The 24066-nt window shown below is 39.1% G+C and overlaps 1 protein-coding gene across 1 annotated transcript in view; it reads right to left on the reverse strand.

The window, feature by feature from the left end:
* PDE5A (phosphodiesterase 5A, cGMP-specific) overlaps positions 1-18471 on the reverse strand; it is a 123585-nt gene extending 105114 nt beyond the window's left edge. Inside the window, exon 1 of the mRNA XM_012645347.1 lies at positions 18397-18471. The gene's annotated coding sequence lies outside the window, so the exon portion shown is untranslated. The remainder of the gene's footprint in view (positions 1-18396) is intronic.
* Positions 18472-24066: the final 5595 nt, after the last annotated feature.

Below are 24066 nucleotides of genomic sequence, written 5' to 3' on the forward strand. Positions count from 1 at the left end.
TTTGTCATAGAAAATAAAAACAAGATGGTTTATTTAATACAATTTTATTTTGAAAAACTATAAAGGACAATTCCTTCAATGATCATCTTAATAAAGTCTGACTTCTACATATATGATTCATTTGATTTGCAACATACCAAAGCATCAAATCTGCTTCTCTCAAAATTATTTATATTAAAAAGTAAAAGATACTAAATCTAACAATCAAAAGAAAACATAAATATGGAAACTAATCTGATGTTTTAAACATACAACTTGTTCTAAAGTTAAATATTTGAAAATTAAAAACAAATATTTATCTAAATTTGGCTTGCTAGTGTGTATAATTTTATACAGTTCTATCTATATTGTAAAGATAGATAAGATTTAGAGGAGAAAATAGAAAATAGAAAAATTTAATCTGGTATGCAGAAAGATTATAGAAACATTTTGACAATGTACTACTTTGGAGAGACTGTAGGTATGTAGTCACTCTCCAGTCTTCTTGGTTGTAGTGGAAATTGCCATTACCTCTTTGGAGGGCAAGTAAGCAATGGCTAACAAATTTTAAAATGCATCTATCCTTTGTTCCAGAGATTTTACACATTTGGCAAAGGAAACACAAGGGTATTTACTGTAGTATTGTTTACTATAGCAAAGATAAGAAGCAATCTCCTGTCACCAATAGAAAGCTGACTAAATACATCATAGCACGTTTATACAATGGAACACTAAGGTGACATTAAAATGGTTATATGTACTGATATGAATAATCTCCACAATTTATTAAGTGAAAAAAGATGATACAAAAGAGTTTGAAAAGAAGATGCCTTATTTCTGAGTTTTTACTAAGTCTTTCATTTATGGGATGTTCTCCTAATTATTTTATTTTGAACAATGATGTATTATTTGTTAAATGTATATTACTGTGAAATGATATCAGTCTAGAATGGAATGGGTCAAAATAAAAAGGTAAATATTACCTCCCTCATAATTTCATGCATTGGATGCAGTTATAAAAATCTTTCAAAGATCTCTTTAAAAGACAATGGTCAGAGGATACAAAATTTCAGTTAGGAGAAATAAATTCAAGAGATTCATTGTACGATATGGTGACTATAGTTAATAATAATGTAGTATATACTTGAAAATAGCTAAATGAGTAGATTTTAACTGTTCTCACCACAATAAACTGATATGTATGTAAGGTACTGTATATGTTAATTAGCTTGATTTAGCCATCCCGCAATGTATACAATGATATCAGAACATCATGTAGTACACCATAAATTTATAAAATTTTGTCAATTAAAAAATAAATTTTAAAAATCCATATGTAATTTTAAAAAAAACCTCACTGGTCTTATGAATTGACTGACTTTATAATAAAGAGGTATTACAAATTTAAACTAAGAAGAACAAAAGCAAGGTAGTAGATAGGTATTTCGTACAGAACACAAGCACATATACCTACACAGATTATCCATTTATTTACTTGTTTATTTCTGAGACAGGGTTAACTCTGTTGTCTAGGCTGCAGTGCAGTGGCCCGATCACAGCTTGCTGCAGCCTGGAACTCCTGGGCTCAAGCAATCCTCCTGCCTTAGCCTCCCAAGCAACTGGGACTAAAGGCACATGCCACTATACTCAGCTATTTTTTTCTTTAAATTTTTTGCAGAGACTGGGTCTCACTATGTTGCCCAGGCTGGTCTTCAACTCCTGGCCTCATACAGTCCTCCTCCTCAGCCTTCCAAAGTGCTGGGATTACAGCTGTGAGACATTGTGCCTGGCTTACTACATAGGTTTTTTAAAAATATAAAAAACTGTCGTAATGTTTTATAGATGCATGTTGTGGCTTAGGACAAAATTTCCAATGAGGACAACATACACTGATCAAAGTAATTCTGTATCTCAAAATCTTAAAAATGAAGGTGACAAACTCTGGGAAATCCTTATGTAACCCCCAAAACTGCATTAGCAGTGCCAAAGACACTGATGTTAAAAATGCATATGAAGCTGTCAAAAACTTACAGGAAGGTTTTGAATAAAATTGTTTTGTAAAATGTAAGATAAGAAAAAAGCGGTATGTCTAAATTAACATACCTGATGTGATTTTAAATATGTACATGTAACCAAATTGTTAAATTAATATAAAAATAGGCATTTTAACTATTTCGGCTACATACCTAAGACTTAGTCCCAACATATTTCTTACCTTCTCAATGGAATATGGATATCTACTTTTATATCTTTTAATCGAAAACTGCCTACTTGGCAACTCCATGTGGATATCTAAATTGACAACTTAAAATGCTGAAAACAATTCCTAATGCCCTAGCCATCACCGTGCCCCGATCTCACTCCCTGCCAGTTTTCCTCATATCAATAAATAGTACCGTCACCAGTTACTCAAACCAGACATCTAGGAATTACTCCAAATTTCTGTTTCCTTCAACTCTCACATTCGGCTGAGCAGCCAAGTTGTGTCAACTTCACTTCAAAATCCTGTATCTCCATCTGTTCATTTCTATCTCCATTACTACCAGCCTGGTCCAAACCCTGCCGTCTCTCACTTGGACTAGGGCCATAGTCCCCTAACTGGTCTCTCTGATCTTACACTTGCCCCCGTTCAATCCATTCCCCACACAGCGGGCATGGTAATCTTTTACCGAAGTAAATCTTAACATCTTAACTACTCTACTTGGCTTCTCAGTGACTGAGAAGAAAACCTAAACTCTTGTAGCCCCTGCCACACAAGGTCCTCTCCCCATGCTGGCCTCCTGCCACGCTCTAACTGACCCCTGCAGGATGCCCTCCCCACACCTGCATGTGGCCACTCAGTTTCCACGTCCCCTGCTGGACAGGCCTTCCCTGATCACTCCACCTAAAGTGGCCCTGACACATAATGTTCTCACCCTATACTGTCTGGATTATCACTACCTGCTATTTCTCTTGTTTATCAATCTGTTGGTATATTGTCTATCTCCTCTGCCTAGATGTAAATTTCCTGGGAGTTACTTGTCTGTCTTGTTCACTGACACATCTCCTGTACTTAGATCGATGCCTGCCGCATACAGTAGCAGGTCCTCAACAAATATTTCTTGAATGAAGTGAATGCATGAATAAGCGAAAGCACCTAAAGCATGAAAAGGGACAACAGTCTTTTGAATATCTAAACACGGGTATATTTGCTACAGAAAATCAACGTTGTGTTTTAGCTGTTAATGTTCATCATCCCCTGGATGTAAGCCTCATAACTGACTATAGCTAATTTATTCCATATACCCTGCAGTGCCTAGTACAGTACAGCATATGTCTTAAGCAGAGTCAGTACTTAAAAATTCTTTGTTCTGTATTTTAGATTGCTATATTTGTCTCATAAATGTTTTATTTCTAGATATTTTCTTAGATTAACTTAGTATCAAATGACATAGGAAAAGCAGATCTAGTATATTCAGTCATTCAATAAACAATCTGTATTAACCACCAGTAGTGGAGAAGGAAATTCTCCTGACCACATTACTAATTATTTGAGTCCCTGTAATTACATGCTTGCATAGGAAAATTTATGTTATTATAACATCAAAATCACTTATGAACCAATCACATATAAAATTAAATCATCTCTCCCTTCAGCCATCCCTTGAAGTTTTGCAGTGCATGACCTATGTGGCTGTATGAAGTGGGCCTTTCTTAGGATTAACATTTATACTCTCCCACTGATTTTTTTAATACTTCAGACTTTATGCAAATACAAATCACCTGCAAACTGAAATTAAATTCTTATACAAGATACACGCTATGGTCTGAATATATGTACCTCTGCCCCCGAAAATTCACAGGTTGAAATCTAATCCTCAAAGTGATGGTATTAAGAGGTGGAGCATTCGAGAAGTGGGGACTTTGAAAGGGCTCTGCCCCCATAAATAGAATTAGTGCTTGTAGAAGAGGCCTAAGGGAGCTTGTTAACCCTTTTTGCCTTTCTGCCCTTTGAAGACACAGAAAAGGCACCGTCTACAAGGAACAGGCTCTCACCAGACGTCGAATCTGTTGGTGCCCTGCTCTTGGACTTTCCAGCCTCTGGAACTGTGAGCAATAAATTTCTGTTGTTTACAAATTATCCAGACTAAGATATTTGTTACAGTAGCTAGAATGGACCAAGACAATACAGATTTTCTAGAAGTAGATAAAAGTGATGTTGAAGAACTCTTCTAACATTACACAAAGGCACAGAGTTATGCCTAATTAAAGGCCAGCTAATAACAGAAGAAACAAACAACAAGGATAATGACATAACGGATACTCAAAAAGAGAATTATATTCAAATAATTACATTCTGGATGAGGAAAGCTCCTTGGAAAAACTGATGAAGCCTTAAATATTATTTCAAAAAAGGATTTGGGGGGAAAAATACTTTCCTATGACCCTGCTGCAAAAGCCAAACATGAAGTGAAGATATTGTTTGTGGTTTATAGTTTCGTCAAAAAATTAACCATTTATTCTAAAAATTAATAGAGCTTTCATTATAATCCAAATTTTATTAGATCAAAGATAAACTAATTTTCATAATCTGCGGTTCTATTTTGCAAGAGGAAGTTCCAATCAAAACCTTTCCACTGATTTTTTTTTCCATTTTGATAGGATTCACTTTAAGTGTCTTTTTTTCTGGAATTAATTATTCCTATAAGGCAGAGATTCCCATACGGCACTACGGTGGACACCAGGGTGAGAATAAGGAGCAACCCCAGACAAATCATCAAGTGACCTCTTCTCCCAAACTTTAAGCTTATATTGTGTTCAGAAGTTAAGTTATAAACATATTGGATTTTGCAGCCACATGAAGCTCGTATAAATGTACACAAATAAAGATGGAAAAGATGACTGTGAACACGTCCAACAGAAGGATAAAAAGCAGCAGATAAGAGTCATGAAATCTGGGTAGTAGCTCTAATCGGGCAAATCACTTCTATGGCCTAGATTGGATCTCTATTTTCCCTTCTCTTTCTTGATTATAGGGGATTTTGGAAAATATGCACATTAATGATACCAAAAAAAAAACCCCACACATCGTTTTATTTAAACCTGGTGAGGCAGGCATTAACAATTCTATCTTCTAAAATATGAAGCTAAATGAAATGGTTGAACCAAAGCTATTCTACTGCTTGATGGCAAAACCAGGAATCAATTTCAGGTCTCCTATTCCAGGTATCCTGGGCAATAAGAATATAAAAGTCCCAGAGCATCAATGCTTGTCATGAAGAAGGCACTCCAGAACACCCAGTTGAATCTGAAAGTCGAAGTCAAATTCAAGTAGAGAAGGCAGAGATAATATGATCATTTACAATAATACATTCTCTAACTTAATCCTTTACTTCAGATCATAAAAGGACGGCACACTAAACCACTGAGGCAAAAACATTATCTCAATAGATAATGAAGCAAATACGTTCTTTTCAGCAACGCACTGAAAAGAACACATAATAAATGTGTTTGAGAGTCATTCTTAAGGTTGCTGGATTTAGCAAATAAAATCACAGGATACCCAGCTAGAACTGAGTTTCAGATAAACAATGAATAATTTTTTAGCATAAGCAGTATACAGATTTAACTAGGTGTCCTTTATTTTATATGGCCACTCTAGTCATTCTATGTTCTTTTTCTTAACTGAAATTATTGGTGGATAGACAACAAAGAAAAGGTAGGTTCTATGTAGCATACTAATGAGTTCCAGGCTATCAAATCACTAATTTTATCATTGAAAGCATACAAAGGACTACCACCCACACTGTGATCTGGTGTATGATAATTGAACCTTTTAAAGCTCTCAGATTAATAATTTGTGGTAAAACTAGAGAATAAAATTCTTCCTTAAATCAAGTACTTTTATTTTGATCTCAAACCACCCCAGGGACAAAACAAACTACAATCTACTTATAAAACGGAGATTTACTAATTGCTAAAATTTCTTAGGATTACAAAGCATTGAGAGGCTGAGTTTTCAGCCATGAATCCTGGGTTCTAATCTTAGCATTTGCTACTAATGGGATATGTGACCAGTGCTGAGCCATTTTCTTCCTCTAAGTTTCAATTTTATCCTCAATAAAATAGGGAAAACACCACAGGCTCTGACCTCTTTAAGAAATGCACGGTACTGTCTTCAGCAGAGTATAAAGGCAAGAATATCAAACTAGCAGTCAGGAGATGATTCTAGTTCCAGCTACAACATGACTCGGATGTGACGCTAAACCAATTACAACTTCTCCAGAGTTCAAGTTCTTCAGCAGTAAAAATTACCTGTTGTATTGAAAAGCTATTAAGACCCCACAATAGCTTACAGTATCAATGGGCCAAGAGGTGGTGTCCTTGGGTCAGTCAACTCAGCTCTTTTGCCTCAACTTCCCCATTTTTAAATAGGGGACAAACCTCTTGACTCCTTTTCTCACTGCACAGGGTTGATGTATGAGTCAAATTAGAAAATGCATGTGGAAGCACTTCAAAATCCCTTTCATGCATGTAAGTAAGGTTTTGCTATCTCCTACACCCTCAGTACTTCATTTCCTCCTAAAGTTCGGCCAAGAGAAAAAGGTAAGGATAAAAGGCTGTGTTCCTGGTGGTACAAGCCCACAGGCAGAGGAGGCCTAATAGGGTTTGCATATATTTCGGCAACATGCACCATGAACACTCAAAATCTTTGGCCAAAGCAGATACTTTCTTTAGAAGACCGTTCTTTACAGAATCCCTCTAAATTAAACAAACAAACAAAAAAAGAAGACGACGAAGAAGAGGAAGAAGAGTTTAAGTGATATCACAGCCATCTGAGCCAAAAGAACAAAGCAGAAACAAGTTCCCCTGAGGCACTGTACCCTTTGCCACAAGCTCTAATAATTTAGCCTCTCCACTCCCATGTGGAAGTGTGTCCTCGCCAGCTGCCCTGCAAACCTGGGAGCAATCAGAAAGCACCGCGGCCCTCTTGAAGTCTTGTAGTTGATTTAACTTTTACAAGGCTGTTAATGAAAGACAACAGGCCTGACACTTGAAAGAAAGCCACGGCCAAGGAAAATGCAATGAAAACTGATGCCAAGAAACAGCATTGATGACAAGTTCCTAATGTTTCACAGCCCATCCAAATCTTCCCATCTCCCCACCAAAATCTGTTTCATTATCTTCCAGCCACTTATTTCCTACTTTACCTTATTACACAAAAAAATGTCTTACCTCATAAGCGAGTTGTATTATACATACACCCCTTTTAAAATTGGTAAATTTGGTTTTGTTCTTAAACTTTTAACAATATGTCTTAAGTGGAGAAACCCTGGAGGATACTGAAGTCAACGATGGATGGGCGTCATTCCTCGCAGGTGTCACTCGTCTGAATACCACCTATCGGTTCATACCGGTACAGCCCACAGATGATACTTAGGGCTAAGAAACCCTTTCCCACACTAAGCAAACAAAGAACCCAAAAAATTCATAGATGGTATGAAATAAAACCAAATGGAAGTTGCCAAAAACTTGCCATGAGTTCTTGTCATCAATGTGACTTCAATCTTAAATTTCAAATATTTTTAAACAATGAATCCAATCAGAAGTTCATTGTCCTAATATGCTACTTTAGGGAAGACTCTTGCAGCTCAAACTGCTCATGCAGTAATGACTCAATACAAAAATCAGTGTCATTAAGAGAAACACTTAACAAATGTTAATTTCACAAAGCTTCTTCGAAGCTTTCACAGCACTGCATCCTTCAAGATGTCACAGTGTGGCTGGAGCACCAGCAAAACTAATGAGCTCACGCACTAGCCTGGTTCCAGCAGCTGCTGCAGGAAAACGCTAAGGTTGACATTTCCAATGTCAGACATTTTGAGTTTTTAGTAATACAGTGGAATGAATAAATTCATTTGTGAATGACAAAAAAAAAAAATCAAAGGAATTCTAGGGGGTAGGAAGCTAACCGGTGAATTGTCATCAATTTTCACAACGGTTTTAATGAAGAGTTTTAATCAAAATTACATACGTGGCAGGCAGAAATAAAATGTTATATATTTCATCTACACATTCTATGTGCTCATTTTTAAAGTACACAAAAAGTGTAGCATTCTTAAAATGACTCAATTAAGTTAATGATAAATTAAACAGTGGCAAACTAGTACTGTAATACCTTTTTGTGGCTATTTAAATAGGTTTAAGTTTTGTATGTTGGGTATACTTCATCTCATATTCTCTAAAAATTTTATAAATTGATTAGTAATATTCATTAAAAAATGAAGGGTCAGGTGCAACATATAATCTGGGAAGAATCACAACTACCCCCCCTTCCCAATTTCTCCTTTTCACTCAAGATTTTTATAATCCTATCATAGGAAAGAAAACTACAACCTACAGTTTGTGTTTTAGAAATTCTCCACTAATCTAGATAAGTCACAGCTTCTTCCAAATGATTACTATCTAGAGGTATTAAATAGAACATACAAAACTTCTTGGCAGGACAGAGGGATGCAAGCTCTCGCGCTGCATTTAATACGATTATCAAAAGGGGCGCACACGCGTGCGAGCGCACACACACACACACAAAGACAAACACCTGTGCCAACAAGGGTCTCATGCAGCAATAACTACTTTCTACTAAAGTGGAATGGCTCACTCATCTTACAAAATGAATCTTGAAAAAGAAAGAAAGTGCCTTAAAAAAACATTCAATATTCCAGATGTCTTGAAGTGGAAAAATAATTAAAATATTTTGTCTAGGGTTTACAGACTATTTCTTGGCTTCTACAAAAGTAAGGAAAAGAGAAGAAAAATTTACAAGGTAAAGTAAAATTGTGATATAAACATAATAACCCTCATGAGTTAAAAATATAATGAGATGAAACCTACTTTTAGAGCAACTAGTTTAGTATGTTTTGCACTCTTGCCTAAAATAATGTATCGAAGGATAAAAATTCTTTGCAAATATACTGTACTTAGGGTATTTGTGTTCTAAAACTAAAAATATAATTGTAATGGCCTAGTACCTAAATTTTTAGCCACTCTATTTTAAAATGTCATTTGAGATTTCCCAATTTTTATACTCTAAAATTATACGTGGAAATTAAACTCACTTGGGCAAAGTCTCTAGGCACACCATTAACTAATGTGCTTGAACATAAAGAGGCCCTAGGAGACACTTTAACCTCTTCCTGAGTTAGAATCCTCATGACATTAATGCTATGAGCCTTTGCTTCGCTTCCATTAATATTGACACTGAACTTCATTCAGCAGAGCATGGTGGTTAAGGGCTCTAGGTGAGCAGACTTAGGATTCCACCCCAGAGCCACCTTTCTAAGAATATGGCCTTAGGTATATCATTTACTCTCTGCAACACAGAGATCACGGTATTTACTTCATAGGGTTAAGACAACTAGAAGAAATGATACATATAAATGATAGCTGAAGTCATGCACGGTGTTTCATACATGACAGTTATTGGTTTGATGTTAACTGAACATTAAATGGAGTATACTTTTAAAAATGATTAAGTTTTTGTTTTTGCTTAAAGAGAATTTACTCAATGAGTTTACACACAACAAGTAGCTACTGGTTCTTTTTAAGCCCCTAATTTAAAAGCACTAATATTCCAATAGGAAAAAAAAAAAAAAAGAGTTGTTTTAATGTTAGTATTTTTTCAAATTGAAGCTAAAAAATCACGGACTCTCCAGATCAATAACTACACTTACATATGACATAATCTTCTGAATTCTACATTAAGATTAGGAGCTGAACATTTAACTGAGAAAAATAAATGTAAGAATATAACTTGTCTTTCCCTAACTGCTTAGAAATTAATTTTTTTCCAAAAGTAAGTTATAGGTTTAGGGACTGTTTTTCTCCCAAATCAAAACTAAAACTGTTCGACAACAAATGTGAGAAAATATATAATAATTACCTATGATGAAAACCGTAGCTATATTTCAATAATAACCCTAATTTTAAACTAGAACACATTTTAATACTGGATAAAACAATGCTTTGACATTCTGCTATAGGCAATTTGGGGATTAAAGTTGGCTGTTTTAGTTCTTATCCAAGGGAGCTTACTTAGGGAAATTCTAAAAGTAGGCTGATGCACCCCTTGGCCTCAAGGATGGCCATAGAGCAAGTCCCTTAAGCAGAAACTTTTGGAGGAAATTTGTAGGATAAATTTTAATGTTTATAAGTCTATTATTAAAATGTCATACCACAATTACAAGGAGTGTATTACATATTCTGACTGGAAAGGATGGTTGATAACTTGTATAAAAATCTGTCAAAAACATCCGTAGGAAAAATACAGAAATAATTCATGAAAAAATAAAGTTAGATATTTTTCCTGCTCTTGGACCCTTATTTTATACAGTTTTAGTTATGTTATTTGCATAATTTTACCTGGATCTGCTACTCAAATTTGGAAAAGTACTTAAAAGAACGAAACTATTCAATCTGAGAAGCTGATACTCTGCTCTCCCAGTGAGAATCAAGAACTCTCAGAGCTGAAAGAGATTTTTAAGCTCATTTATGAACCTCTCTGCCTTGATTCCTCACCCCCTCTCACCTCCCATCTTAAAGCTGGGCTTTATGAACTTGCACCAGCCACAAAGTTAGTTAACAGCAAAGCTGGGAACAAAATTTGGGGGTCTAGGTTCCCACAAAAGGTTCTGTTCAAACTGTTAATAAAAATTCACCTAGGAAAATGAACAAGACACTTAAAGCCTATAAAATCACTATCCCAGAGTAAGGGAATGACTATCAAATTTGTGATTATATTTAAGAGGCTGATGATTGTCAAGATAAAATGGTAAACCACTGAAAATCACTAAAAAAAAAAAAAAAAAAAGAAATGCATTATTTTCTTAAGAATTCTATGAGGAAAATGCTGTTACCTCCATTTTACAGAAAGAGTAAATAATGCACCTAAAGTTATTCTCTTAGAAAGGGTGGTTTGGGGTTGAAGCTTGTCCTACTTAGGGCCCTTAACCACCATAAATAGAAATAAATTTTAAAGGGCTCAGAAGAGTGGCTACTAACCAAGTATGGTGCCAGTCCTTGAGGGACATTTGGAAATGTCACAAATGAGGGTGGTCCTCGCATTTAGTGTCTCTAGTCCAGGGATGTTGAATGTCCTGCAGTGCACTGGACAGCCTCTCACAATAAAAAAGCGGGGCCCCACCAAATGCCAACATCCTCTTTTGAGAAGCACTGGTTTAGATGAATAAAAGATTAACAGACTATAATAAAGTATTAAACAAAACAGGAGACCTGAAGCATCTCCAAGTAACATCCTCCAGTAATCTCTACTCTGATATTATACTGAGTAGCTCACTTAAGGCTGGCATGGTAAGGAAATAAATGCTCTGCCTAAAGTTATTTAGTATGTCCAAGCTTTCTCCAGCTATGAAAACATCTGAGAAGCTTACTGGGACCAAATATAAATAAAATGCAGAATTGCTTCATATGGTTTTACATTCAAATGTGACTGAGAGTTGGAAGGGACATAATGTTTAGTAATTTTCCATGCATTCACAATCCTGTGGTATGAAAGATGTTGCTTAAAGAAAAACCTACTACATCTGAAAGAAAACACAATAACTGAATCTATGTGGTAAATATGTAAATTGATTTGCTTTGCAGTTTGGATATGGAAGAGATTGAACTAGATTGGTGTTTCTCATTAGAAGGTCTGAGAAGAATTCAAAACAAGTATGTTTTGGAGATCTGTACATTTTCTATGAAAATGTTTTAATTTTGTGTTTTCACACTGATCATAATTAAAACAAAAAAAGGTGAAAGACATATGCTTTAAATTACAGGGATGACTTATAACAAGTATGGGCCTGCAATTTTAGCTCTCAGGTTTATAGCTGTGTTAATGAGAAAATAAAAGAGGTAAATTTAATATGCAAATATGCTTTTAAATCAAGTAAAACCTTAAAGCTGGTATGCTGTGCTATAAGAATAAAGGTTTCACGACTGTTCAGAGAGAGACAGAAGTGAGTCACCACAGGGTAACTGTCGCAAAGGCCAGCCAACCTCACCTGCAGTTAGGGCCATATTTACTTTGCAAGGGTGATTTAGTAAATGCTGTCAATTTGCATTTGGCTCTGGTTTTATCATTTTGTTCATGATTAACTTAAAATGTATTTGGGCATTACAGTTGCATAAATGTTGTGACTATGATTAAATCTACTTTTGTTTATTCTGCTTTTCAGAATTTCACGTTTAACTAACATTAAAATAAAAGGAGTCATCACTAGGTATGGTAGATATCTGGAACTTCTGGGTCTGCCCACATCACTTTCTTTTGGGAATTCTCCTTCCCCAATGACATAACATATTATGGGCTATCGGCTCCAACAAAGTAGTCAGACAACCCTGCTCTCCTGGATACAATGATTGGTCCAGAGTAGCCTTGTGACCCATGTAAGGCCAGAGTAATTTGGGGAAATACCAAAAGTTTAAGATCCACATATACTTACCAGGAAGAAACTTCCAGCACATGAAAACAGCATGCAGGAAAATAAAGCCAACACAGCACAGGGCCAAAAGATAGATGGACAGATGGGTTCATGGATAGACAGATGTGTGTAGGGAAAGAGGAGCAGGCAGACAGACAGATCAGAGACACACACATAGAATCTTGGAAAGATTATTTGATCAGCTGGATTCACAGCTAAACCAAGGCCCAGGCACTTCGATTACGTCAGTCAATTCTGTATGGTTCAAGTTGGGTTTCTGTCACTTGCAACCAAAACCTTGCTAATATACTGGAGATCAATGAGAACGTCTTTTTTTTAATAGATACATTATTCTAGTTTGAGAAACTGGATTATATGATCCCCTATAACTATAAAGCTCAATGACTGTGTGTATGTATATGTGTGTGTCTGTGTTTCAATTATGTCATCAGCTCAGAAGATCAGGATCTCATCTCTTCTTACATCTTCAGCAAAAGTATTCAACAGAGAGTAGAGAAGACGATTCTAATTTTTTATAATTATCACTAGGGGTAACTATCAAATTGGGATCTTTTCTCTCCCAAGTTAGAGTGTAATAAAATTATTCAGAGAAGATAATTTGCAACAAGTTAATCTTACAATTCAGAATCAGGGGGGAAAATCCTCCCACTCTTGAATAAAGAAGATAACAACTGCACATGAGACCTTTAAGGTATGTTCACTACAAACCAAAAGCCAGGGGAAAAAAATCTATTTATCTTTCAAAACTTTAAAAAAAGTTGGGGAATATTTACCAAAATGATTCTTATAACCTAACACTCAGTTTGCTTTACCTGCTGTAAACAACTGGTCGACAAGAAATATAAATTCCTACCATTCAGAGAAAATGAATAAAGCACTTATATTGTAAAAACAAAAATAATTCAAAATAAAATGATAATATCAAATCAGTAAATAAGATTACAGAGCTAAATATCAAATGAATGACTCATGTAGAAAGACTTTCTTCAATTTTTATTCCTAGGTATGTAGCTCACAGGCACTTTTGCCTGAGAACATGATATAACAGATATTTCCAAGCCACATCCATCAGCTAAAGCACTGGTCAACTGAATCTACATCTGTGCAGCTAAACTAATTTCATAGGAAGTCTTGCTAAGTCAGTAGCTAGTTTGCATCCTAAATTCAGAAATTAGTCATTTTTCAACCCTTCTCTATCAATCAACTCACTGATTTATTTAATTGTCCTACAGTCCCTACCAAAGGCTTATCCTACATCAAGAGATTTGTATCCTACAATCAGCTTGGGGAACAAAGAACAAATGTAACTCAACACAGCAGTTACAGGATCAACAGATTATTAGGTTGAAAACTGTTTGGGGGATAAACTAACAAATACCACACAATTCTGTTTAGTCTTTTCAATTACAAAAGAAATCTTCCAAGCAATTCAAGCAAAGTTCTAAGTTAATTCATGTTTTCAAATCTAGACATAGGGGTGCCTCACAGTAAGGCACATCTGTCATCAGATAAGGGTGAAGGTACAAACTTTACCTACACAACTTGAAAGGAGTTTCAAATAATTGAAAAGAAATGACATTTGAGACCAGAGTCAAATCATTTATTTAGGCAGAATTATTTTAAAAGGAAATTTTGTAATATAGCACAATCAAAATACTAAAGAAGTTCCTAATCTTAAGGTGCTGAGGACATGATCTCATGACGATATTGGCAATTTCTACAGATCTTCAGGTCACAAACTCAAAAAAATTTACTGAATTTTAAAACAAGCCTACTTAAGTTTGTGTTATACTCAGCAAATCAATTTATTTCAAGATACCCACCTATATTAGTTGCCACTGCATTAATGCTACGACATATTTTAGAAATCGTGATCATGTAGTTTAGGCCCTAAAATGGGCCTGAATTTGAAACTTCGAAAAAACCAGTGATAGAAGAGCACTGAGTAACATCATTTTCAGGGGCTCCCTCAGATTCCTCCACGCAGGAAGAAGTCAATCCATAAGAGTACTTCGGGTGCACTAAAAGGCAGTTTGGAGGTGGCTATATGGACCCTGATTATGAACAGTACAAGGGGAAAAGGTTATTACTGCACCAGAAATTACCATCATAAAAATATTACAAATATTATCAAAGTCAGACAGGATCAATGCACAGAGGGTTTTATTTCTTCAACACTAGCAACTACCTAACAAAATATGCTCAACAAATCAGTTGTCTGAAAATTGTGAAAAAGTTTACATTCCTACATAATTATAGAAAGAAGAATTTTTAAAAATGTGATCGCAATATTTATTTTAGATCCATAATCTGATTTTAATGTAAATACCCTGCAAATAAACATGCTACAGGTTTTAGAAATGAGAAAAGAATTATAATGAAAAAAGAAAGAATCCCAAACGCAGGACCTGGAACCTCAATTAATTCGGCACAGCTTTGCACTGCCAAATAAAAAGTCTATCACAGAAAGCTACATCCAAGTGTAAAACTTCTGTTTCTGGACTTTGATCCAAGCCGTCATAAAAACTTGTCCTCCTCACTTAATATTTCCTATTTCCAGCACATGCCAAATATTCTCAAGCTTTTGCCTGGTACAAAACAAAGCAATAAAAAGTCAATCATGTCACCCCTACAACACTAAATGATCTAAATCATCACCCACACTCATAGAGGCGATCAGTAATTAATGAAAGGTAACTTTATTCTAATATGCTGTCAATAACAACAGCTGTTAAGTGGCATTAGCACCAGGAAGGCTTCATTTGTAAATGCATGCACATTAAAGCCCTCAATTAACACAGTACCTCGGGCCTGTAGTTCTGCAAATCGTCCACAGTTGTGTGAGTGGGAGTTTTCCAAGCATAGTTTACTAGTCTCATATTAATTTTTATGACGTATGTTATGAATTGTTTAATTGACAAGAATTCACATAAACACGTTGTGATAACTAAAAAGCATCTAGTTCTATGCTACAAGCTATAGTTTTTAATAAGGTGCGTAGCTTTGTATTTGAAGACAGTTACAGGAAACGGTGTAATATAGCAGCATAACTGCTTTAAGGCCAACCAAAATTCCCAGGTGTTTAAAATTGAGGAATGCCAGAAACTTCATTATGTTCAATGGCTACCACTGAGTGCAGATCATTCAGTCTGAGACTAGGATAGAGAGGCATGCATAAATGTCAAATGACAATAATATAGAAATAGTTCCATCAGCAAGCTTGGTTACTGATGCAGATGGTCAACCTGAGAGAAAATAGATTCATTTCAAATCTTAAAACATGCTACAGGTCTCTACAGAACTATTCTGTTTCGTGGGTTTCTTGAATCACATGTGATATTTATTTCACACTTAAAAAGTGTAACAAAAGGGAAAAAGCAAAGTAATGTGAGCTTCCAGTTAAAAAAGAAAAATTCTTAGCTGTAAAGCTAAAATGCATGCAGTAAGTTTTTACCATAATAACGTGAACTACACTGAGATTAGTAGTTTGACATTTTTATAATCAATTAATGTCCAATCTCTTATTCTTAAATCTCCAATTAATGACACCAAATATAAAGCCAAACTGGAATATTGTTTCATGAAGGACTTCTGGCTACACCAAGTAACTAGATTACATTCTTTACACTGACAACTCTCAGCACTTTGTAACTCCTAAAATTGAGGGCCTGCACTACTCTTAAATATTTTACACTTTCACTTTCCAACTTAAACTCGACATAAACTCTTCTCCTAAAAACATACATACGCGCAAATATATATTACAGAAAGTGTTCAGCCTGTTGCCAATATCAACTATAATTTTAAAACCCTAACCAAAAAAATTCTTTAAAAGTCTTTTGGAATCTCAGATGATCTCAGTTTCACTAACATGGAAATTTTGAAAAATAGGATTTTAATCCTATGCTACTTGGGAGAAAAAGTGATGGGAAAAAAAGGTAACTTAACCCTTTCGATGTATTTTCCAATCAAATGTTGCTACACTTTTCTAAGTTTTGGCAGACGCTGAAAATGAACTGTTCTTATCGATGAATGGTCAAAAACTATCAACAAACTATCCCAAGTTTACGTCTTTAAAGGAAAAAGGCAGAACAAAGAAAAGAACATTTATGCTGATTTATTGGACAAATAACTTTTTTCTTTAAACTGTTAATAACCTGCCTAAAGGACATCTCCAACACACACTTAAAAATCAGCCGAGCTCTCTGGCCCCCTCCCCATCCTATGCGCTGTAATTCCATGAGCGCAGGGGTGAGAATGTGCGAGAGTGCTTGGAAACGGTGGATGGATGGCCTTGGAGCTGCAGGTGACCCCTGAAAACCGTGGGCCCACAGCAACTGATAATTCTAGACCTAGACAGCCCTAGTGGCTCACCCTCAACTCGCATAAAAGTGCCGTTAAAAAGAAACCACTTCCAGAGCCATCCTCTGGCGCCCCGGCTTTAGGATTTTGAAGGAGGAAGGCGAAAGCAGGGAAGAGGACTTAAAAAGGAGGGCTGGGTAATTAAACAGAAGAGACAGGATTTGTCCCAGAGCCTCATCTGTCGAAAAACTCCGAAAGGGATTAAATCAAGACCAACTCTGAAGGTTCCTTAGAAAAAACCGGATTAAAAAGGGCCTAACCTAAGACCCCAAGGTAACAGATCTGAAAGAGTAAAGAAAAGACAAAAAAAAGCCAAACGGTCCATTTATAAGGGGGCATCACCCCGCTGCTGTGACCCGGGCGCCACCACCCAGACCGGTCCCCAGCGCCCCCCCGCTGGCGACAGTAGGAAGGGGATGCTGGAGGAAGTACCTTGTTTTGTCCCCAAAGGGCAACATAGCCAACGCGGGAAGTTCGATTCCGAGCTCCGCCGACGCCGGACTCCAGGAGGCCGCACGCAGGCCGCGACGCGCCAGGTGGGCGAGGCCGGGACGCGGCGCCCGCTCCCCTACGGCCCGGGCCGCAGCGCCGCCGCCCGCCGCCTCCCGCTCGCCCCGCGCCGCGCCGCCCCCTGGCGGGGAGCGCCCGGCAGAGCCCCGGCCGGCTCCGCCACCATCGCCGCCCCGCGCGTCACCGGCCGCCCGACGGCCGCGGGCCCGGGGCCCCTCTCCGAGGGTTTGTGTCCCGGCGTCAGTCCGAGTCCTGCCGGCGCCCAGCTGCCCGCCAACTCTTCGGGCTTCGGGGGACCCGCCCGCCGCGCGCTCTCCGCTCCACCCTCCGCCCTCTGCTCTGGCTCCGACGCCCGCCCGCTCTCCAGCGAGCGTTTCCCACGCGCCGGCGGCCCGCCCTCCGCGCGGGAAGAGCCGGCCTCGGGGGTCTCCGCGGCCCCGGTCCGTTCGCCGCGCCTCCCCCGGCACGGGCGCGCGCCGCGACCCCGGGGGAGCCCTCCCCTCGGCGGTGCAGCCCCCGGCGGAAAGCGAATGACAAGAACGCGCGGACAACCGAGGGCTGGACGGGGACAAAGGCGAGCGCACTCACTTTGGGAGGGTTCCGGCATGTCGCTGCCGTGGGCTCCCCGCCCCGCCAGGCCGGGCGAGGGGCCGGGGGAGGAGCGGAGCCGCCGCCGCCGACTTGGAAAAGAGCTTCCGGAACGCCGGGCGCGGCTCGGTCCCTGCGGGGTCTGCAGCGGGTCGGGCAGCCAGGAGCGCAGAGAGCCGCTCGAGGGGTCCCGGGAGCGCGGAGTGTGAGGAGGACCCTGCTCCCGGGACCCACGGGGTGGGGTTGCGCTGGAACTTGCGAGCAAGTTGGACAGACGCTGACGCTCGAGTTTTCCGGCCGTGCTCGCTTAAGAGGGGCGCTCTCCGCCTGTGGAAGCACCGAGGACCGACCCAAAAGCCAGCGGCCTGAAGACGGCGGTGACTGAGGGGGGAAATTCAGTAGGGGGCAGAGGTCAGCCCCGGGTCACGCTCCGCGCCCCCGCCGGGTCTCCCGCGGGTCCTCTTCTTACCTGGTGGCTTTTCTAACGAAGTAAGAGAAGGTGAAGTCCCAGTGATCGTCCAGCCACGCTTCCACCGAGTCGCGGTCCCGCTGCTGCCGCCGCCCGCAGCCGGGGCCGGCGCGCTCCATGGTCGGCCCGCGCGTCGCTGCCCCGCGGGCGCCGGCTCTCCACCGCCGCGCCCTCCCTCGTGCGGGACGCTCCTCGAGACGCCCCCTCTGGCGCTCGCTCGCCCGCCCTCGCGGGGCTACGGGGCGCGGGGCCAGCGTCCGCCCCGCCCTCCGGTCCTCGCCGCCCAGGTGTGGCGGGCGGGGCCGCGCGCAGCCGCCCGCGTTCTCGCAGGCTCCGGGCTCGGCTCCCGGGCGGCGGCGGCCGTGGCGACCGCGACTGGCGAGTTCTCCGGAAGCCGTGGCCGCGGCCGGGAGGAGCCGCGCGGCCGCTGGGGTGCGCTGCGTGCCGACCGGCTCCGGGGAGCGCGCCGAGGGCGCTGGGTGTGTTCGCAGCGTCCCCCGGGAAGAGCAGGGTCATGGTGCGGGGACTCATCCGCCAGAAGGCGCGAGCTAGGGGAAGTTTCGCCCGAAAGTGAGAGACGGTGCCATCCTGAGCGCTTGTTCTAGCTCCTGAGGGTACAATGAGCGTCCCCGCTTCCCGGCCCATGCTCGGTCCGGAGGCGCGGGGACCGTGTCCTTGGAGCCCAGAGTGGCTTAAAGGGCTCCAGCAACGGACCGCGCCCGGGTGGGGACAGCGGGGCGTATGCCTGTAGACGGATGTGCGGGTGTAGGTGGGTAACTTCCAACAAACAAAACCATACCTGTGCTTAATTTAATAATAACAACAATTACAATTGCAAATTAAGTGCCTTTGACCATTGCATCAAACTCCCTCTTTTCATAACTGGGAAGAGACTTTCTAGGAAAAGAAAAAGGCAAACTGAAATAATCACAGGTGCTTTGTGGGTGAAGTTAGAAAACAAGGACATCTCTGTACGATTAAATTGAGAGCACCGGCAATACCCAGGTGCGGTCTAGAGCAACCAGTTAGCCCAATTTTAAATTAAGTCATCATTTATATTAAACTGGAATTAACCCTCGAAAAAAGTGTTAAAAAGGGCTCAGCCTTCCTACCCTATTTTGTCCTAGCCCAATCATGCTCAAAAAAGGAGGGAGTTGGTGTCATCCTTTGCTTTGTCCTCATCCTCATCTCCGTGTCACGAATTTGCAGTTTTAATAGGCATTTTGCAATGACCTGATTTTTTTTTTTTGAAGAATTATATCTGGAGTTGTATGTTGCACGTGTGAATGACACCATTAACAGTGATATACCAAAAGTGATTTAGTTAACATAGTTAACAAACTTCCTTCAAAATACTCTTGGCCAAAATGTAAGACATTTACTGACTACATAGAAATACGTAATTAAATTGATAATATGGGGACTTTAAAAAATGTCCTTCAGTCCCCCACTGCAGTGGTTTATCTTTCCTGTATTGAATAATTGTCCTTTTGTAACTTCAGTTTCTCTGACACTTTACTGTTAAATTCAAGTAACCACAACCAATAAAGCAAAGCAGTAGTGTGAAGCAATGATAAATTATATCATACTTTAAAATGAGAATTCTCTCCTAATTTGTTGCTATGATAGTGATTACAGTACTCATGAAATAATTGTGGGTTGCATAGGGACAGGGATACACATTCTGAAAAATGTGTCCTTAGGTGATTTCGTCATTGTGCGAACATCATAGAATGTACTTACACGAACCTAGGTGGTATAGCCTACTACACACCTAGGCTGTATGGTGCCTATATTATACAGCAGTGGTCCCCAACCTTTTTGGCACCAGGGACCAGTTTCATGGAAGATAATTTTGCCACGGACCAGTGTGGGAGCATTGTTTCGGGATGTTTCAAGTGCATTACATTTACTGTGCAATCAGACCTCTTGGCTAATGATAATCTGTATTTGCAGCCACTCCCCAGCGCTAGCATTACCACCTGAGCTCCACTTCAGATCATCAGGCATTAGATTTTCACAAGAAGCACGCAACCTAGATCCTCTGTGTGTGGTTTACAGTAGGGCTTGTGCTCCTATGAGAATCTCATGCTCCTGCTGATCTGACAAGAGGCGGAGCTTATGCAGTGTTGCCAGAGATGGGGAGCGACTGTAAATACAGATGAAGCTTGCCCACCTGCCGCTCACTTCCTGCTGTGTGGCTGGTTCCTAACAGGCCACAGACCTGGTGGGGACCACAGCTGTACAGCATGTTACTGTACTGACTACTGTAGGCATTTGTAGCAATGGTATTGGTGTATCTAAATGTATCTAATCCTAGAAAAAGGACAGTAAAAATACAGTATTACAGTCTTATGGGATTACCACAATATATGCAGTCTATTACAGTTGACCGGAAATATCTGTTAATATGGCCCATGGCTATAGAATTTCTCCTCATTGCTGTTTTTTTTTCCTGTGGAAATGCATGCATTCCTCCTAACAGGAAGTCAATTATAATTTAAAGCTTTACTTACCTACTAAAGATGGAGTGAATGCTCAGCTTGAAGTGTTTGCTTTGGTTGGCTACAGGGCTTAAATAAACAGTTGTGATGGTCTGCAGATTTGTGTCTCCTCCAAAATTCATGCTGAAACTTGATCCCCAATTCAACGGTATTAAGGGTGGGGGGCTTTACAAGGGGATTAGACCATGAGGGCTCTGCCCTTATGAATGAATTAGTGTCATATTATAAACGGGCTTGAGGGGACAAGTTGGCCCCTTCTGTCCCCTCTGCCATTGAGGACCATTATTGGCCTCTACATCAGATGCCGCAACAGGTGCCATCCTAGAAGCAGAGAGCATCCCTCACCAGACAACGAGTCTTCTGGCACCTTGATCTTGAAGTTCCCAGCCTCCAGAACTGTGAAAAATAAATTTCTATTGTTTATAAATTACCCAGTCTGTGGTATTTTTAATAGCAGCACAAATAGACTAAGAGAATGGGCAATATCCAAATGTCCTTTTCTCTCCTAACCTGAAAAGTGTTAAATTAATGGAAACCAGGAAGGTTTCTGAAAAACTGCTGCAAGAAAAACAATCCATGGATTCTCCCAACAGTGCATCTCAGTTCTGTGTGATACAGATGGTGGGTTGGGAGTTACAGTGAAGGCTTGATATCTGAGGAACTCATCACGAGGGGTTGGGGGACAGAGGTGTTTCAAACAGTTCTAGTCTCTAGGCAGCTCAGATAAAACTTGTATCAATACCTCTTGTAACTTTAAAGTACTTAAAGGTAAGCATATTTTGAACTGGCCTTACCCTGGCCTCTTGTTTTCCAGCTCCATTTTATTCTTTATCCCAATTTGCTCAATTATTTTATGTTTTATCTTGGTATAGATTGCTCTAAGCACTTCAATCTTATTATGGAATGAATTGAAGAATAAGTAAATAATAAACACTACCAGAAAATAACTTGAGAAATGCTGTTAATGCTATTTATAACAAACAGTCGTGCAATGACTTAACATGAAAACCTCCATTGTAGTCCCACTGTACTAGAAAAAACTCAAGCTCGCTCTAATGGCTTACGAGATTCTACATTATTTGTCTGTTACCTGCCTCTACTGTTAAAGGTTTTGGTCATACAACTAGGAAAAAAACAAACAAAACCACAAATGATCAAATTTATTTTCCAAAAAAGACAACATAAATTGTAACAGTTACTGCTTTTTTTTTCAAATACTACACATAAAATAAAATAAAATACTGTTCCTTTGCAGCAATCCTGCAATACATAAGATGAAATAAAATTAAAAGTGCATGAAGCAACTTTGTCAATAAATTCAATAATTTAGATGAAATGGATAAATTCCTTTAAAAAAACTAACCAAAACTGACACAAAATGAAATTAGTAATTCTATTGAAATAAAATTTAATAACACATTGAATTTATTATTTTAAAAAACCTTCCTACAAGGAACACTTCAGGCCCAAATAGTTTCACTGGTGAATTTGATCAAACATTTAAGCCAAAAGCAGTAATTTCATTAGGCCAGAAAAACCCTGATACTAAAATATGACACAGTTATTAAAGAAAACAATATCCCTCATGATATAATATAAAATCCTTAAACAATTATTAGCCAATTGACTCCAATAATATATAAAAATATTTTTAAACAATAACATCCATTGACTGTGATTTATACCCAATATATATTTTCAGTTTAACATTCAAAAATCATTTATTACAACTCACCATATTGACAAAAATAAGCAAATGATCATCTCAGTCGATATAGGAAAAAAATACTTGACAAAATTCAATGCCCATTCATGATTAAAAAATTAATAATCTCCAGCAAACAAGGAACAGAAGCATACTTTTCAATTTGATAAAGGGCATCTACTAAAAAAACCTCCCCCTAAGATTGGAACAAGAAAGCCTATGCTTACCATTGCTATTCAATATTGTGCTGGAGTCTTAGCCAGAACAATACAGTGAAAAACAGAAAACAAACAAAAACAAAAAAAGACAAGGCATTGAACTTGGAGAAGAAAAAGTAAAACTTTGTGTGTTTGCAGACACGAGTGTCTATGAAGGATACTCTAGAGAAGGTACAAAGTGACATAAGAATTAAGACATGATTTAGCATAAACCATTTATTTAGCATAAATGGTCAATAGACACAAATCAACTGTATTTCTGTACACGAGTGCTACGGGCAGAATTGTGTCTCCCAAATTCACATGCCGAAGCCCTAACTCAGAGATAGGGCTTGGAAAGGGCAATAAAGGTTAAATGAGGTCATGTGGATGGTTCCAATCTAATCCGGCTGGTGCCTTTATAAGAAGAAATTTGCACACACAAAAAAGAGACACCAGGAATCCTCTCGCATAGAAGGATAGCAAGAGGGGCAGCAAGAGGACGACCACTTGTAAGCCAAGGAGAAAGACCTCAGAGGAAACAAATTTCTGGCACCTTGATCTTGGACTTCTAGTCTCCAGAACTGTAGGAAGATAAATTTGTTATTTAAGCCACCCAGTCCGCGCTGCTTTATTATGGCAACCCTCACGAACTAATACAACTAGAAACGAACAATCGGAACATAATACCATTTACAATAGTGTAAAAAACATTAAATACTTAGGGATAAATTTAACAAAATATATGTAAGAAATATACACTAAAAGTTATAAAGCATTGCTGAGAGAACTATAAAACACCTAAATAAATGGACAGATATAGTATGTTCATTGATTGGAGGACTCGATATAATGACAATGTCAGTTCTCTCCAAATCAATACAATCCCAATATAGTAGCAGTGGGCATTTTCATGGAAAATGAAAATCAGATTCTAAATTTTCTATGGAAATGCAAGAGACACAGAATGGCAAAAACAATCTTGAAAAAGGAGAAAACTGGAGAACCTGTGCTACCTAACATCAAGACTTACTATAAAGCTGTAATAATCAAGACGGTATGGTATTTGTACAAGGTTAGTCAAATAGAATAGGACAGAATAAAAGTTTAGAAATACCTGTGAAATCTATTGATTTTCAATAAAAGTGCCAGTTATTCATTCAAAAAAACGTTTTTTTCTTTTTCTTTTCTTTTATTTCAGCATATTATGGGGGTACAGATGTTTAGGTTACATGTGTTGCCCTTGGTTCCCCCCGCCAAGTCC

The sequence above is a fragment of the Propithecus coquereli genome, unplaced genomic scaffold (genome assembly GCF_000956105.1).
Source record: "Propithecus coquereli isolate 6110/MARCELLA unplaced genomic scaffold, Pcoq_1.0 Scaffold232, whole genome shotgun sequence".
NCBI classification, from domain to species: Eukaryota; Metazoa; Chordata; class Mammalia; order Primates; family Indriidae; genus Propithecus; species Propithecus coquereli.